Source organism: Dipodomys merriami, unplaced genomic scaffold (genome assembly GCF_024711535.1).
Source record: "Dipodomys merriami isolate MVZ:Mamm:240054 unplaced genomic scaffold, mDipMer1.0.p SCAF_50, whole genome shotgun sequence".
In the NCBI taxonomy this organism is placed as follows: Eukaryota; Metazoa; Chordata; class Mammalia; order Rodentia; family Heteromyidae; genus Dipodomys; species Dipodomys merriami.
Window position 1 is genome coordinate 3,130,588 of NW_027206069.1, and position 17,875 is coordinate 3,148,462.

General features: G+C 40.1%; 4 non-coding genes across 4 annotated transcripts; all 4 read right to left on the reverse strand.

Moving 5' to 3' along the window:
* Positions 1–2,819: 2,819 nt before the first annotated feature.
* Positions 2,820–2,892, reverse strand: LOC138810599 (small nucleolar RNA SNORD113/SNORD114 family). Its single transcript, XR_011367187.1, has one exon. It is a non-coding gene; the product is annotated as a small nucleolar RNA SNORD113/SNORD114 family (small nucleolar RNA).
* Positions 2,893–4,126: 1,234 nt separating this feature from the next.
* LOC138810601 (small nucleolar RNA SNORD113/SNORD114 family) lies at positions 4,127–4,197 on the reverse strand. The gene has a single exon (XR_011367189.1). It is a non-coding gene; the product is annotated as a small nucleolar RNA SNORD113/SNORD114 family (small nucleolar RNA).
* Positions 4,198–5,009: 812 nt separating this feature from the next.
* On the reverse strand, positions 5,010–5,082 carry LOC138810612 (small nucleolar RNA SNORD113/SNORD114 family). Its single transcript, XR_011367198.1, has one exon. It is a non-coding gene; the product is annotated as a small nucleolar RNA SNORD113/SNORD114 family (small nucleolar RNA).
* A 12,234-nt stretch (positions 5,083–17,316) lies between these two features.
* LOC138810602 (small nucleolar RNA SNORD113/SNORD114 family) lies at positions 17,317–17,390 on the reverse strand. The gene has a single exon (XR_011367190.1). It is a non-coding gene; the product is annotated as a small nucleolar RNA SNORD113/SNORD114 family (small nucleolar RNA).
* Positions 17,391–17,875: the final 485 nt, after the last annotated feature.

The window sequence follows — 17,875 nt, forward strand, 5'->3', positions numbered from 1 at the left end:
ACACTGGACTGCCTTTTCCTCTTCCACTTCTATGGCTATTTCCTGACTGGCTCTTCATTTGAATATGAATATTAAATAATGATTGCTCACAGGAAAGAGCGAGGTACCTGAGGATCAGATAGGCTGTCCTGCCATTCTGATAGGCTCTCATTCCTGGGTCAATCTTAATTTTGCAAATGTGATTAACTAATCAGGCTCATGGCCACACCAAGTTTGTCACTAAGCTCTACTTTGCTTTGTCAAGACAAGCACAATTCTTCCCAAGCCACCCACACCTTGAGAGGCACACTGACTCTACTCACGGTGATGTAGTAGCTTCTAACGCAGACATCACTGGGGACAGGCCAGAATGCCATATTGGTTATGCTGGGCACACAATTTCTGAGTACAAAGCAAAAGATGTCATGAGAAATTTCAGAGGCTGTTAATGTGCACCTGAAACATTTACTTTATTAGTCACTCAAGAAGAAAAACTTTCATGATATATTTTCAAGCAGATCAAGCAACATGAAACCTATCCTAAGCTTCAAAAATAGTAATTTCATATCTTTAGAGTGTATAAATCAATCTTGGAGAGCAAGTGGACTCTTCAAGGTATCTACTTCTCAATAGACATCTATCTTTAGGTATATGTCAATAGCATTCCACTATTTTCATAAATTCACAATGTGTACCCAACGTATACAACACATTTAGATATATCTGGGTAATCATTAATTCCATTATGGAAAAAGAATGAAGCCAGGCACTGGTGGCTCATGCCTATAATCCTGGCTACTCAGGAGGCTGAGATTTGAGGATCGCAGTTCAAAGCCAGCCCAGGCAAGAAAGTCCGCAAAACTCTTATCTCTAGTAAACCACCAGAAAACCAGAAGTGGTGCTGTGGCTCAAGTGATTGAGCACTAGCCTTGAGCTGACAAGCTGAGGGACAGCTCCCCCAGGCCCAGAGTTCAGGCCCCACGACCGGACTCCCCCCAAAAAAATGCAGATTCATGAACACTAAGGACCATAACATCGTTGATCTTTCCTAATACCTGAGACGGTATCCACTAGACATCTTGTGGGCAATGCAGACCTGCAGAGCTGGAATCATCACCAGGGCTCGCAGTTTGCCCGAGCTCATCACCGATACAATTTACGCCCTCCTTCCCCTTGCTAATTTCCACATGTATTTAGGAAGTCTTTCTTCATTTCAATAAGAATAATTCACTTCTTATGAAGGACATTGGAGATTAGTTGGGATCGCTACTATGGCCATCTTGAAATAGTGATCACCTCTTTACCTTGGGGTCATCTGCTTCCTCAGACTCCCTAAGCAACCTTGGGCTTCCCGGCAATGCCAGGTTTCTGTTACACCCCTAGTAGGCATCCTTGCATTAGATATAATGTCTTTATCAATACGTGGAGCCTTCTTTAAACACAACCTTTATTAAGACTATGATCTGACCATACTCACACTTATATCTCTAGGTTCCAAAATGCATGAGAGCATCCATCACCAGAAATCAGTCAGGAAGCATCACTCAGATAGCGCAAAGCACAATCACAAATGTGTGATCTCTCAAGTATCCGTTCACCTCACTCCTACTCTAATAAAAATGGTGACTTTGCTTGCTGAGAAAATAGACAGCTTTACACAAGAGCCCGACACTCAAGGGAGTGAGGTTGTTATTTTCACTATCTCGGCCATCTTGGCCACGTGGCCACTAACTTCATAACTGGACGATGTTCTACATATTTTCTTCCTTACACAATGAGAAAGGATGATTTCATGAATTCAATTAAATGTAAAACTCAATTTCTGGCATGCAAAGACCAAGATCATCTCTGGCTCTAGGACAGTTGTTTGACCCCTACAGACTTCTGATCCGGACCTCAGTCTGTGAGACCTGTAATCACCCACCCCTGACTCCTACACATCCAGTGTCATCCCTGGGTCGCCTCTCCCTCAGCAATCCCCGCTCTCCATTCATTGCTACATTTATTTATTTATTGACAACTGTTCATTGCTCTGATGAGATCTGAGTCTGGAGAGATCTGATGAGATCTCAAGGATAAGGGTAAGATCCTTCATTCAACTTTACAGTTACATAGAGGATCTTTGGAATCGCCAGTTCTATTTCTTCCCATGGTTAATTAGAATTGCAGCTATTAATTAATGTACATGATGCCTCTACCTATCATGAAGCTATAATTGCTCTCATTGTATTTGATTGAATGCTTTTCCCAAAACTCCCAAACCAAGACAAGAACTTGGACTCTATTCACATTATTGCATCAGAGTAACCGCCAACTTCAGGAATGGGGAAGAAGATCTAAGTCCACTGAGAAGCATCCATTCTGACAAGACAAAGCAGAACACATTGGAAAACACTGGAATGCTGCTCTTGCCCATGGTCTCCCCCATTCCTCTTTTCTCTAGACATTTCATGAGGAATTCTATTGGGTGACATCTGGTCCCTGAAGAGCAGGTAACACTGAACAACTCAGGGCCAGTCCTAGCAATGACTTGGGTCTTGAGTTGGACCCCACTGCCCTCTTAGGTCATGGAGGAAACTCTTCTAAGACACTTTTTCTTCATGGACTATGGGTGACCATATAGACTCAGAGGACTTGGTGTATCAGGGTGATGGTCATAATGCAATCAGGATCACCTAATGGATTTCTATTCAAGTTCCCATTTGTAGCACTGTCATGTCATTGAGTAGATTGTCCAAACAGAATGGACATTCATGAATGGAAATGCAAGTCCAAGAAGAGCCCCAATTATGACCACACTCTATCCCTAGCACAGGGGTAGGATTCTCCAAGCTTCCAGTGTGGACCTCAGATTTCCAGGCCTGTAGTCATGGATCCAGGATTCATACACCTCCAGTGGTCATCACAGATCCCACACTGGACCTCTTCTTCCTCCTCCACTTCTACAGCTGTTTCCTGATTGCCTCTTCATTTGAATAAGAATATTAAATAATGATTGCAAGATCCCTGAGCATCAGTTAGAGCTTCAGAGAGGGTGTCCTACAATTCTGATTAGATCTCTTTCCAGAGTCAATCATAATTTTACACATGTTGATTAATAACGAGGCTTATGGCTATGCAAATTTGTCACTAAGCCCTACATTGCTTTGTCAGGACAAGAACCATCCTTCCGAAGCCACCCATACCAAGACAAGAGCTGTGACTTTACTCACAGTGGTCTTTCAGCTCCTGACACAGATCTCACTGGTAACAGACCACAAATCAGCTGCGGTGGGCCATGAATTCTGAGAACAAAGCAAAAGACATCACAACATGATCCAGAGGCTGTCCATGTACACTTGGGACACTTCCTTCATGAGTAACTCAAGAAGGCAGACCCTCTTGGTAGGTTTTCTAGAAAAATCAAGCAACATAGAACCTGTCCTGAGTCTCTCAAATTCCTCTGGACAAGTGGTTAAATCTCAGTGTACTGATTTCTCTGTAAATTCCTGCCTTTTGGGTATTATCAGTAGGATTCCACTATTTTCATAATTAGAACATGTACAGTTACCTTATCCTAATATAATGACATGTTTGGGTAACAACTCAATCCTTGATTCCATTAGGAAAACAGAATGAAGATTCATGAACCCCAAGGACCAGAAGATCCTGGATCATTCCTAACATCAACCCTAGAAAGTATCCACTGGATACCTTGTGCTAGACACCTCAGACCTCCAGAATTATCATCACTGGTTCCTCACATACCACCCATGGCCCCCATGGGTCCAAATCAAGCCCTTCTCTTCTCTGCTAAATTCCACATGAATTTAGGGAGTCATTCTTCATTCCACTAGGTAGAGTTCCATTTTTTTAAGGGGAACAGGTAATTATGATTAATTTGAGATTATTATAATTATACATGCTTTCTCTCCACAGTGATCACCTCTTTAACTTGGGGCTGTCTCCATTTTGCTAATATTAATTAAGCAACTTAGTGCTTCAGGTCAGTGTCATCTCATCTGACATTATTTATATTTGTATAATGACTTTTTAATTGATCCAATTATAAAAATGCAAAGAAAAATGGGTCAAGATAAACATCATTAAATTCCTGGCCCCAACACTCATTGCCTAATCAGACTAACTCCGCCATATGTTTTCTGCCGTGGATCTCAGACTTGAGAGCTGTAGTCACTGTCCAACACACAGACACCTCCAGTGCTCATCATTGATCCTTTATGGGTCAGCCTGTGACATTGATGTGAACTGGTTCTGATTGACTTATTCTTCATTTCAGCAGTAAACATGCAGATAACTCTAAAGCCCAGATAGTTCAAGATCCTCAGCTTTAATTTGGAGTTATGAATGGGATCTTTCCCACAGAGTACCCATCAATAGACGTGTTTCATTGTCTTTTCATAGACAGTCAGAGCCAGGTCCTTGCATTCTGTATTTACCAATACTGAGGACATCTTTTTAAAAACATTCAAAGACCAAAGCCTTCTCCATCACTCACCACTGGACTTCCATCCTTTGAAGAGGAAACAGGCATCACAAAGCCTGGGACCAGGGAAGAAATCTTCAATCCATCCTGGAGCATCATTTCTGCAAGTTCAAAGCAGAACATAAAAACTTTGAGTTTCTGTCCATCTATCCCTCATTATTCCTTTTTGTCACTTGCTTAAGGATGCTTTAAATTGTGATGTTTTCTTCTTATAAAACAACCATTACACAAAGCTTTGAAATTAAGGAGCATTTAGCCCATTAAAAAAATTTTTTTTTACTGTGTACAGCATCTTTAGTCAAAGAGATAGCAGTCATGATCCATTCAGTCCTATTGGACTTACATGTTTTATCTACAGGTTATTAGTGTTTCTTGCTCTGGTATTTATTCTCAGAGTAAGAGAATGCTTCCACAATTTTATCTGTATGCTTATGTAAGCGTAAAAATGCAATTAAAGTATGTAAAGACAGAGACCATGATAATATGCCTGGCTGTTCCTTTTTCTTTCCCTAGGATGACATGTACCCTGCCAGAACAGTATAGTGTGGACCTCAGACTTCCAGACCTGTAGTCACGGATCCATGATTCATATACCTCCAGTAGTCATCATTGGTCCGACACTGGCCCTGCTCTTTCCCGCTAACTTCTACATTTGCTTATTGATTCATTAATCCTGATCACCAATAATATGTAGACAGCTCTCAATCATAAATGCCTGAGAACAAGATTCTCAAATGTACTTTTAGCTCTCTCCTGGATGTTTTTTGTAAATCACACTCTGCTTATCTCTTTCATTTCTTACTCCTAACAACTATTATTAATTCACACAGTATTTAATGGCCATGCTGTATTTCTCACTGTACAATAGCTGGCCTCCTTGAATTAAACGTGATGCCTATACCAATACAGTGAATATATCCTTTAGAAAGCACCCACAACCAAGACAAGAGCTTCCACTCTACTCACTTTGGTCTCTATTCTTCTAACTCATAGGGGAGCCCTAGAACTGGTGGCCAGGGCCGAGAGCGTGCTTCAGCTCTGGAACATCCCTCCTGGAAGTACAGAGCATAAGAGATTGTAAAAATAGTGGTATGTATCCAATTACTTTTTTTTCATTTCTCCTTTCATTTATTAGTTATTAAGAGTTAAATTGTTATAAGAATTTTTAATTAGATATCAGATATTGGTCGTGTCACACTGACTCTAACAAGGACAAAAGCTAATAATTTAATGCCATATTCAGCCAAAGATATAACACCTTTAAGCCAGTTATTTCTTAATGGACTTCGGTGTGTTGTATATATTAATAGTATCCCATTAAATATTTTCATAATTGGTAAATGATTCATGCACTTCCTCCTCATTTATGTACATAATTGGGTAGTGATTCTTTCACTGGTCCAAGAGAATGGAAATGTATGAGCACGAAGACAAGGTAGGACCGACTGTCCCTCAAGTCTAGCCCCAGGAACACAGGTGTCCTGCTGTGCAGCCCTCAGAATTCCCTAGCTGCAGCCACCACTGTGACTGGGACACCACCAGTATCGTTGCTCATCCGAGATGCGCCCTCTTCTTCTCCAGTCGCTTCTGTATGTTACTCACATAACTCACTTGACTCACTGAGAGCAATACCCACAAAATGGGATGTCCTAAGAATAGCTTCAATCTCCACAACCATGAATGTCATTAGTGGATTACATATTTCACATTGCATAGTGCCAAGAATCTCCGTAAATGAGCCAAGGCAAAAATAAAAAAAATAGAGGATTACAAGAAGCTTCATACTAACACAGAGTCAAGAATGGAGTTCAAGGTCAAACCATAAGCAAGTACAATTTGCAAATAGCACAGATGTTCACAAACTTACACCTGCAGCACCAGAGGCTGCCCCAGCCTGCCATCTTTGACACCGTGGGATGGGACCACGCATTCTGACAAGTACAGAGCAGAGCAGATGATCACACACTTAATCAGTTCTCTTCATTCGCCTTTTATAAAACCTACCATTTTAGGTACTTACTAATCTGTGGTAATATCCACATATTTTCCCCTAACAAAATTAATGATGTCAAACTTGAATAAACTCAGATTAATACTACTTACTAGTATTTATTGTCGGTCTGAATCTTAGACAAAGAGGTGACACCACTGATCTGTCTGTGCTAAAAATTTAATTTTTGATTTAGATGCATAGTATTTCCTGTCTCACCACATGTATTTATAAAGTGCACTACATCTCATCAACTTTCAATTAGTTGCATAATTATAAGTTGGCTCTTTAATTGGTCAATTTACAATAACAAAATTAGGATTCATTATAAACAGCTTGCTATTAGATGTAAGAACTTAGACCATTTCTAACCTCAGGCTACATACTCTATGCCCACTTCTGTGGTCATTAATCCCATGGATCCATTCTGTGATGTACAACAGCTTGTAGGAAAACTGAACCTACTGTGTTTTTTTTTAAGGTGTCATGCTTTACTAGAGTACTGAAACCCCTGATATATGAACAGATTTTAATTGCTATCTTCTGATTGGCTCATGAATGTTCATTTTTCCTTGTATAACAAGTACAATGAACTCCATCAGTGAAGACAAGGAAAAGAATATTTACTGCAAATGGTATTATCCATGTTCCTTTCTCATGCACGTGACAATTTATGTCTACCTTTTAAATAATATTTAAACCAAGTAAATCTAAATGAGCAGACTCCTCCGTGGGCTGTGCGAAGCCCTGCTGAGATATATGAAAGTTTGTGAACATCTGCATATCTATTTGCATATCTACTTCCTCGAGAACTAAATCACATCATAGTTGTAAAGTAAAATGAACCATAATTGAACAGCAATGAAAAAAATATGAAAATAACAAGTATGTCTAAGTCTATAACCTCAACGCTGCAAAGACTGAGGCTGAATGAGTTCACAGTTAGCCTGGCCTCATAATTAAGTCTGACCCAGTCTCAAAAAAAGAAAAGAGAAAAAAGAAAAAACAAAACAAAACAGGCAAATCTTAAATCTTTTTGTTGCTTGTCCAAAACCATGCTTCTATTGCCTATTTGTCTAGGTTATATTTTTGTTTAACCCTTAGGTTCTTCTTTGGTTTATCTAACACATATCTTATATATCACTATGTCCTCTATCACAGGAACACGCACTGGACCTATCTGTCTACCAACTGCTCATTCAGAGGGACAGCATGCTGCATCTATTTGGCATTGTTGTCAGTGTCCCAGAATTGTTTTTTATTATTACTATTATTTTTCTATGTGCTCTAAAATAGATGCATTTCTTCTTTTATTCATAGGCTGGGAAAATGGACTCACATTTACACATTAGTATCTAGATACAGCGAGAGTAGCACTACCCAGAGCCGCTGCATCACGGCTGTAAGATCTGCTTGCACGTCATTTCCTGTAGCATCAGTAGATCACAGACCCTCAACCCTACAGGGAATGGATGCTACCCAATTTGGATTAGTCATAATCCCTGGTTCACACCCAGAAAATGCCCCCAGAGCCCTTATATGTTTTTTTTATCATCTTTCATTTACATATTTGTCCATGTGACGTACATCTTGTGATACCCAAATTAAAACACAAATACCAAACTCACAAAATTCCCAGAGCTGGAGAGGTCACCCGATAGAAGAATACATGTCTCGCCCACGAGAGGCAAGAAAGAAAGATAACAAGACCTTAAACTATCCTAACAGGTCTCCATTATTCACTTTTACCGAGAAATCCATTTCCTTCCTGTAACAGACTATTCTGCAGACTGTAGTACCTCCTGCTGTCAATCCCATACTTTAGGCTCATTAAGACTTGATCATCTTTTATTTACCTTGCTAAAATGGTTAAGATGCAACAAAACCAGGCATGACCCTGCCATCATACACCACACATACACATGAACCATTATCCGCCATGCTGGAACCTAACTTATACCAGATCTCTATAAACAGATGAGTGGGAGGAAAAACTCACTGTTGCTCAAAAAATGCAATAATTAGTTTTACATTAAATAATTAACTGAACAAATTAATGAGGAAGATAAAAAGCTCTATCTTTTATCTTTTTAATGGACTACAGCTGTGCTGGATTGGCCCCATGAGCCCCACATTCCTTTTGTTTTTATATGAAACCATTAATTCCCTTCTAGTAACAATGTGAACATCCCAATCAACCACAAAACCAGAAGGGATTACTGCTTTCCTTACATGGATTTCTATCCACTGCTCAAAAAGTTAACCACCACCAGTCCCCTCCCCAGAGAAGGGCTGTCTCATGGTCCTTTGGACCTAGTATAAAGCAAATATAAAGACAGATGGATAGACAGGTGCGTAGAGAGTCAGCGCATAGCTCAATCCACATTCAGATGTCTAAAAGTGAGTTTAACCTCACAATAAGGCACTGGGGTTATCACATACACTGAAGTTTGTCACACACTCAAACCTGAGGGTGTGCCACCGATGGATTAGTTGTTGCTATTTGTATGACATTTGTAGTACTAAGCAATAGACCCTAAAAGTAAGAATCACAGCTATTACGTGTATCTGTCCATGTATATGTCCTTACAAGGCCTGGTTAGAGCTAAATCTAAATTAATTTTGGTGGAAGGAGTTAGCTTCAAGCACACCCCTTAGCAACTCTCCACATATGCATAAGGACAAATAAAAATATGTCATTTCTCAGAGTCACTTATCACTTCCATTTTAAGGAAACTGACACAAACAAGGAGAAACTCTGTCTATATGAATATAATCTCAGTTTTGTGAATGTCTCAGTAAGGCGAGTGGTATGCAGAACTGTACCAATCAGCTCCCTCATTTCCTAACTGAGTCCCCACTGGCCTGTGCTTTATGTTCACTAATTGGCTGAGATTTATTTCCATAATAATATCATGATATCTTTGATTCCACGGAAACTAGAAAGTATTAATGCCTGGTTCTCTGCTCATTAGACACAGAACAAAAACCATCAGATCTTGTTTTTTCTAATAAAACTGAGGAGCTGAATTTAAGCAGTGAAAGTTACTAGACATCATAATAGGTTATGTGACATGTTCTCAACCTAGATTCATATGTAAACTATCAGGTTTTATTTAATCAATAATGTAAATATATATTTTGCCCTTTACAAAAAAAACCTAACTGAGAAGAACAAAGATGCCAACACCCATTTATCTAAATGCTCTTTATCCAGATGGTCAGCATGGATCAATATGTATTACCAGAACTTAGTGTTTTGTAAATGTATAAGTAATGATTCTTATTATATTAAATATTCTCCTGTTTGGACCAGAAATATGTCATTTTTCTATATTCATTTATTGGTTTCTTGATTTATTTATGAGCCTGTCTTCCTGCAAAGAATGGAATCTATACTTAGGAGGCCCAAAATGTAACTGATATTATTTTCTAACTCCTGGGATAAACTCATATTCCACAGAGACAATAAAGAGAAATCTTTTTGTAATGAACTTCAAAGTTACAGGGCTGAACCCAACCCCCCCCCCCATTCAGATACCCCAGGGTCCTTGTCATTGATCTGGGGTAGGCAATCTTTTTCTGCTTTTCTACTTTTGCTTAGCGATCCATTCATGTCTTCACTGGCAGCCATAAAATCAATACTTATGAATGAAACTCATGAAGTACCCAAGAACAATCACTTAAGACTATAATGAAAACCTGTCCATAGGATCTTTCCCATTGAAAGTGTCTACATCTGGGCTCTGAGTGAAGCATGTATGGTTCAGCTGACAGCTTTTCTTTCTATCTCATTCCTGTTTTTTTAAAAATTAAAATTTTTATTGTTATTATAAAGGTGACATACAGAAAGGGTTATAGTTACGTAAGTCAGGAAAAGCATACATTACTTTTTGGAATGTGCCACCCCTTCCCTCTCTCTCTACCAGTTTTCCCCTCCATTGCCAATCTCTTTCCTCTTCCTGTGGGCTCCTTCTTCAATGTAGAGATGCTGCACTTTGTGCAAGATCCTAAAGGTGCTGCTAATTGCAATCCCTAACATGGCTTCCCAGAACCACGGGAAACTACTAAGTCCTTGACATGCAGCTACCACAACGGGAAACAGTAACAATTTATCTAACTAAAATCATTTTAACTAGAAAGAGCTACATATGGATAGGGACAGCTGTATTGAATATGCAGCCTAGAACTCATTACTGGATAAACTGTAAATTAAATATAGTACATATATAAAACAAATCATTAGGCATTCTAAACAAAAAGAACTAGCATGACTTTTTTGGGGGGGTTGGGGGATTTGTCGGTTGTGGGCCTGAACTCTGGGCCTGGGCGCTGTCCCTCAGCTCTTCAGCTCAAGGTTAGCCCTTTACCATTTGAGCCACAGTGCCACTTCTGGCTTTTTCTGCTTATGTGGTGCTGAGGAATCGAACCCAGGGCCTCATGCATGCAAGGCAAGCGCTCTACCACTGAGCCACCTTCCCAGCCCAGAGCAGCATGACTTTTGTCTCATGTTCTACCAAAAATGGTACCTATTGGATTAATGACAATAATTCCTACTGGTATAACCTCAAGACAAACTATGCTCACTCTTATTTTCAATTAAATAACCACTTAATCAACAATTTATTTATGCGATTTTCTTTTCTCTAAACATAAAAATTTCCTTTCCCTAATTGTAAATCCAGCGACAAACAGCAACCTATTGAATATTACATCTGTCACATGTCCTTCAGAAAAGGGACAATTTTATGGACATGAAACGCTGCCCACTCTCTTCATCTTTACAAATTTATATATTTCTTTATTGGGCCATTCAATTACTCATAAAAATTCAGCCTATGTATCCATCACTGTGGACACTTCTGATCAAAGTCTCTGAACATCTGCTAAAAGCTCATTTCCTGGGGGGAGAGGGGGAGGCCACTTTCAAAAATGGACCTGCCGGTTCCAGATGGCTTTAATCAAGATTTTTTATTCAGACACACTCCAATCTCATCCTTGGTGTGAACATGGCAATCTTTTCTTACACCTTTACTTTCCATTAATTTTGAACTCTAAAGATCAAGGTCTCTGATAAATCTATAGTATTCCCTAGGCTCTGTTCCCACAAAGTGCTCAGACTAAATAACTCTCAGTGGGGGATATAGATTACTCAATAAATCTGTCTTCATATCCAAATAAAAATCAAGCCAGGCACCAGTAGCTCCTGACTACTCAGGAGGCTAAGATCTGAGGATCACGGTTCAAAGCCAGCCCTGGCAGGAAAGTCCGTGAGACTCTCATCTCCAATTAATCACAGAAAAATCCAGAAGTGGCTCTGTGGCTCAAGCAGTAGAGCACCAGCCTTGAGCAAAAAGGAGCCCAAGGACAACGCCCAGACCCAGAGTTCAAGCCCCAGGACTGGCAACAACTACATCAATGATCAATATGGATGTCAATGACCCATGATAGAAACATCTTCATTAACTCTTAGCTAAAGATGATAAAACCAGCTATCAAATTCCACAATGGTACCCAACAACCAGAGCACAGACAATCTGCCACTTCTTTAAAAAACAAATCTCTAAACAGTCAACAGCCTGGATATCTGCCAATACAGAAATGCTTCTATCAACTATGGGGCAGAAATGATTTGAAATCAATGAGATTCTGTTTACCTTTTTGTTTAGAAACAAATCTCTCTCACATGGAGCTGGGTCACCATGCCCCTCAGACCACTCCCTGCTCCTTTTATTGAACTGTCACTGCTTCTGGGTTGAGCTTTAGCACACAAATCAGCCACTCACAGAAATTCTAGTTCTTACAACACCACCCCTTACCTACAGCAGATGACCAAACCCAGTATTAGGAGCTCTGTCTGGACAAGAGGGCCAGTCGCCAAAAGAAAAAAGATATAAAGTTTAATAGATTTTTCTAAGTAAATGTTACATCTTCATACACATTAGTTTGCATTCCATTTTCACAATCACTTCACAACTGCTATGACTTGTATTTGTTCCATTTTCAATATAAAATAAAAAGACTGGCATTCAGAACCTTTCCCTCAATACAGAGAGAATGATGGTTAGTATCTACCTAGTTAGCCCTACCAAATAGCAAAGGCAGATAAATTTGTGTGTGTGTGTGTGTGTGTGTGTGTGTGTGTGTGTGTGTATGTGTGTGTGTGTGTGCGCGTGCTGGGGCTTGAACTCAGGAAAACTCAGGCTTGAGCACTGTCCCTGAACTTTTTTGCTCAAGGCTAGTTAGTGCTCAACTCCTTGAGCTACGGCTCAACTTTGGCCTTGTGTGGTGGTTAAGTGGAGCTAAGAACCTCACCAACTTTCCTGGCTGGGCTGGCTTTGAACCGAGACCCTCAGATCTCAGCTTCCTGAGTAGCTAGGATTACAAGTATGAGCCACTGGTACCCAGTTCAGATAACTTTTTAATAGAGAAAACCTGTGAAAAATGAGCTAAAGCTAAAATCCATGTTTCCTGACACAGGCTTGTCAGTGGTCCACATAGCACAGCAACTCATGCATTTGCTTATTTATTTGATAGTTCTGTGAACCCTGTAAGTGTCTATGGGAGGGAGCATACACAAGACGAAGCAGCACTGCAGGCCAGTGGGAATACTGACATCCCCTGAACTAACAAAATGTTCTCCAGGGAAACAAATGTCCCCGGCACTGGCCAACATTGGCCGCTAGTGGTTTGGAATGTGGCTGGCGCAACTGGGATGCCAGATTTTTATTTTTGAATGCCTCTAGACATGAGGGGGCCTGCGTAAGTCCTCCCGAAAAGTGGAGGTGGGGTTGGGAGAGATGGGGAGAATAAGGAAAAGGGTGACATTCATCCAGGTGTACTGCATACATACACGGGCCTGTTGAGTGGAAGCCCTCCTGTGCAATTGTTTCCAGATGATGAAACAAATAAATAAATAAAATAAACCTTGAATAAGTTAAGTGGATGCCAAGAGGTCAGGCTGCAGTCATGATACCACGCTGGACCCTGCCCAGTCATCTCTGGATTCTTCCTCTTTAAATAATGGATTGAAATAGGAACTATTTCTATTCACTTGTTATTCTAGATGAATACACACACACACACACACACACACACACACACACACACACACACACACACACACACACACACACACACACACACACACACACACACACACACACACACACACACACACACACCTTTTGGACACTGGGGAAACTAAATATGTTAACAACCTAGCATTCACAAAGTCACCCCAAAATTTAAATCCATGCTTCTTAGCGAGCAGGAGTAGGTTTGCAATTATTCCACTCACCCAGTGCTCATGCTCAGATCCTTTCCTGTTTCAATAGCAAGTCATTAGTCTTTAGTTTTGTTCATTATAATAAGGTACTTATCAAAATATTTTCACATTAATACATCTGGCATAATGACTTATTATAGTAAGCTATTATGGAATGTATGCACTAACTTTATTAGCCGTACTTATTAAATATCATTCTGTTAAATGCATAATTTAATTAGAGAAATTTTTCGGTCACTTTTTAAAGCTAGAAGGCTAATGCACACCGCATCACTAACCCAAAACATCCCTCATAGTGGAGACAGCCCAGTCCACTTGACTTGAACTCCAACTTTCAGAAACAGACAACAATCCTTGACTCGTTACGCTTTTCTTAAATGACTGAGATACCAACCTTCTTGTCTCTATGTAATAATTTACACAAGACAGTAAGTCTACACCTGTGAAGAATGAAAGATCAAAACTTCCATGCCCCAAATATTCATAACATCTCCTTTAAACATATTTCCTACCGATACAAGTGAGCCTCAGGGTCTCCCACTGGATTTATCAAGATAATTGCTTTTGTTTTTAGTTTTTTTGTGTGTGCTGCTACTGGGGCTTCAACTCGAGGCCTGGACGCTATCCCTTAGCTTTTTCAGTCAAGGCTAACATTCTACTATTTAAGCCACTTTTAAACCTTAAATAACTGAATAATTATTAAATTAATAAATCTGCAAGATTTCTGGTGGTTAATTGAAAATAAGAGTCTCATGGACTTTCCTGCCCAGGGTGGCTTTAATATGCAGTCCTCAGATCTCAGCCTCCTAAGTAGCTAGATTACAAGTGTGAGCCACCAGATCAAGATATGTGACCCAGATGCTGTGCATATTCACCATCAGTCTGGACATAGTATTCTATGCTTGTAATCAGTTACATTTTTCTTGATGTAGTCATTGGATTGTTAATAGCATAATCACTGTCCTGAACTTAAGGACAGAAGATTCTTGAAGACACTGTTTCTACTATAGATCACGTCCCACAGAACTATAGGTCTACATCGCTGCTGTAAATTGCCTCAATGTTGCAAGTATGCATCAGTCCATTTCTCTGTACCATCCTAATTTCTGGGAGTCTGGGCCATACTTGGGCCTCTTCCGCTTAATGTCTGTATTCTAAAGACGGCACAGGGAGCCAGGTACCAGTGGCTCACTCCTGCTACTCAGGAGCTGAGATCTGAAGGTCATGTTTCAAAGACAGCTGGGGAGAAAAGTCTGTGAGATTCTTGTCTCCAAGTGACCAGCAAAAAGCTGGAAGTGGAGGTGTGGGTCAATTGGGAGAGCATTTTGAATAAAAAAGCTAAGAGGCAGCACTCAGGCCCTGAGTTCAAGGCTCAGTATCAGTCCACAAAAGGGAGTGGAGGAGATGGCCCAAGGGACTACCGTGTTTTATCACACCGAAAGAGAAGACTTGGTTCTCCATTGTCTTTATCCTCTCCCTCTGGATGGAGAAGTGTATAAATCAGCTGAAGTATAAATCCTTTCATCCTTGTGTCCTAGGGACACTTTGTGTCCAAAGTGGTCATGCTTAGGAGCTAATTCCTTTGAGATAATTCTGTGAATACCATCATCACCCCTACAGTGTGAGTTTGGACTTACTTCCATAGCTCCTCTCCTTCATCTAAGTGGTTGAAAGGCAAGCTCTTCCTCAGACAATAATTAAGCCACATAGATGGTGTGCATTCTGAGGGGTAAAAAACAAATATTAAGATAAATCAATTCATCTGATTTAGCTGTTTTAAAGGCAGCAGCATCATGTGGTAATCAGCAGACTGTGAACCTTGGTTTGCATTCTACCCTGAGACCTTGGGTAAGGCACTACTTCATATTTATTCGCTGTGCAACTGGGAAGTGGGAACAACACTTTATATTTATTAACTGACGTTATTTTGGCTTTAAATAATATAATGAGCACCACTGAATCAAGCAGTAAAAAACAAGAAAAATAACTATAATTATTAGCAACATCTGTCTGAACTTAGTACTTCAGATGAAGGAGCAAGGTCAGACACATGGGAGTTTGGACTCAGTGTGCAATCTACCCCGTGGCCCAAGCTTAATCCTGCCCTCCTTAATATACTTTAATATTAACTCACTACCTGGTATATTTAATAATGTATACATTTCTAAGGTTCCACAACCATCCAGACAGAACTGAAATGTATTTATATAACAGACACCTGTATGTGTCCTTGAAATGACCTTGACATTTTTGCCCTCTTCTGGACTTTGCTCACGGATAAGATGATGAATCTTGATGTTTACACCCAGTCCCATGCTTCCCATTGGTTCAGTTAAATGTGACTTTTTTTTCCCAAAAAGTTTCCTCTGTGTAAAATGGAAACATTTAATGTGAGGGTATAAATGGGTGTGGTGAGGAAAGATGGGAAGGAGCAATGGAAGGAGTGATTTGTGGACTGAAGTCCTCTTTATACAACTACAGAGAGATAACTCTAAAAATTGTTGGAGATATGGATATTATCTTGAGCAATTTTTCAAGCAAATTTATAAATTCCTGCAATTATGATTATACTTTAACATATGTGAAAACATTGAACAATATTTCCTTTCTCCTCTGTGTCGTTTCCCAAGAGCAGAAAACTGATTCAATTGAATGTTGGCTTGTTTGAATAAAATTGCATAAAAAGATTGCATTAATCAGCAATGGGGTTGTACAAAAGTCTCACTGCGCCGGGCACCGGTGGCTCACACCTGTCATCTTAGCTACTCAGGAGGCTGAGACCTGAGGATCACAGCTCAAAGCCAATAAACCACTAAAAAACCAGAAGTGTTGCTGTGGCTCAAGGGGTAGAGCGCTCACCTTGAGCTGAAGAGCTGAAGGACAGCGCCCAGGCCCAGAATTCAAACCCCATGATCGACAAAAGAAAAAAAAGAGTCTCATTTCTACATGCCCTCTCTCTATCTCTCTCTCAATGATTACTAATTATTTAACCAAATGTCTTTCTTCTCCTTAATACTATGCCCACTGGACAACCTGCCTCAACACAGAACAAAACCATTCATTTTTAGGTTCAGATGACCCTGGGTCCTTAAGAGTGATTCAATCCATGCCTCATCACAGGCCTTAGAAAGGAACTGAAGGCATACCTTTCTATCGACTTTCTATCCATCTATCTATCCATCTACCTATACATCTATCTACCTATACATCTATCTATCCATTCATCCATCTATCCATCTATCTATCTAGCTAGCTAGCTATGTTTTTTTTTTCTTTCCGAGATAAGGTCTTACTACATATCTGAGGTTTGCCCTGAGCACTCTATGTAGTGCAGGCTGACTTCAAACTAGTAACCTCTCTGTTTCTGCCTGCTAGGTCTGCACCTCCGTGCCCTGACACACACTTCTTACTCTCCATTCATTTCTCTATTTTTACTCGATGCTAATTTTTGTTTGTTTGTTTGTTTGGCTGGTTGGGTTTGCTTTTATAATAATTGGACTCATTTGCCCAAACACAAATTCTAAGGTTCTACAGATTTGTTTCCCAAGAAGAGAATTCGGGAATCTCTTCAAAATGGACCTCAGATTTGCAGACAGGTTTAATCAATGTCCTGGTTCAGAAACCCCATGCCATTCATCATTGGTCCATACTGGGCCATTTAGTTATTTTTCAGGTAGGGTCTCATGTTTTGTCCAGGCTAGCCTTAGACTTCAATCCTCCTCCGAATGGCCTCCCACATAACTGGGATCAAAGGTGCACACCACTGTGCACTAACTTTTTGCTTGAGCTGGCTGCCAACCTCAGCTCTCCTGATCTCCACCCTTTGAGTAGAAATGGCCACAGGTATCCATCACCATGTGGTGGACATCTGATTTTGTCAAGACCCCGCTTTGTATGGAATCCACACTTAACCATGATTCTTCATTAGCTCTGTTTTATTTAATTCATCCCTACATCCTGGCCAATCTGAAATGCTCCACAATCCCTCACTGTCCCCCAAAAGGCAGCAGCCACAGGGAGGGTAATGGCAGTGCAGACAAGGTGCAATGCCAAACCCATCTGAGAACAAATTAAATAACTTCTATCATACTTCAAAATCACTCTGTTGTGCTGATTATAGGATGAAATATAA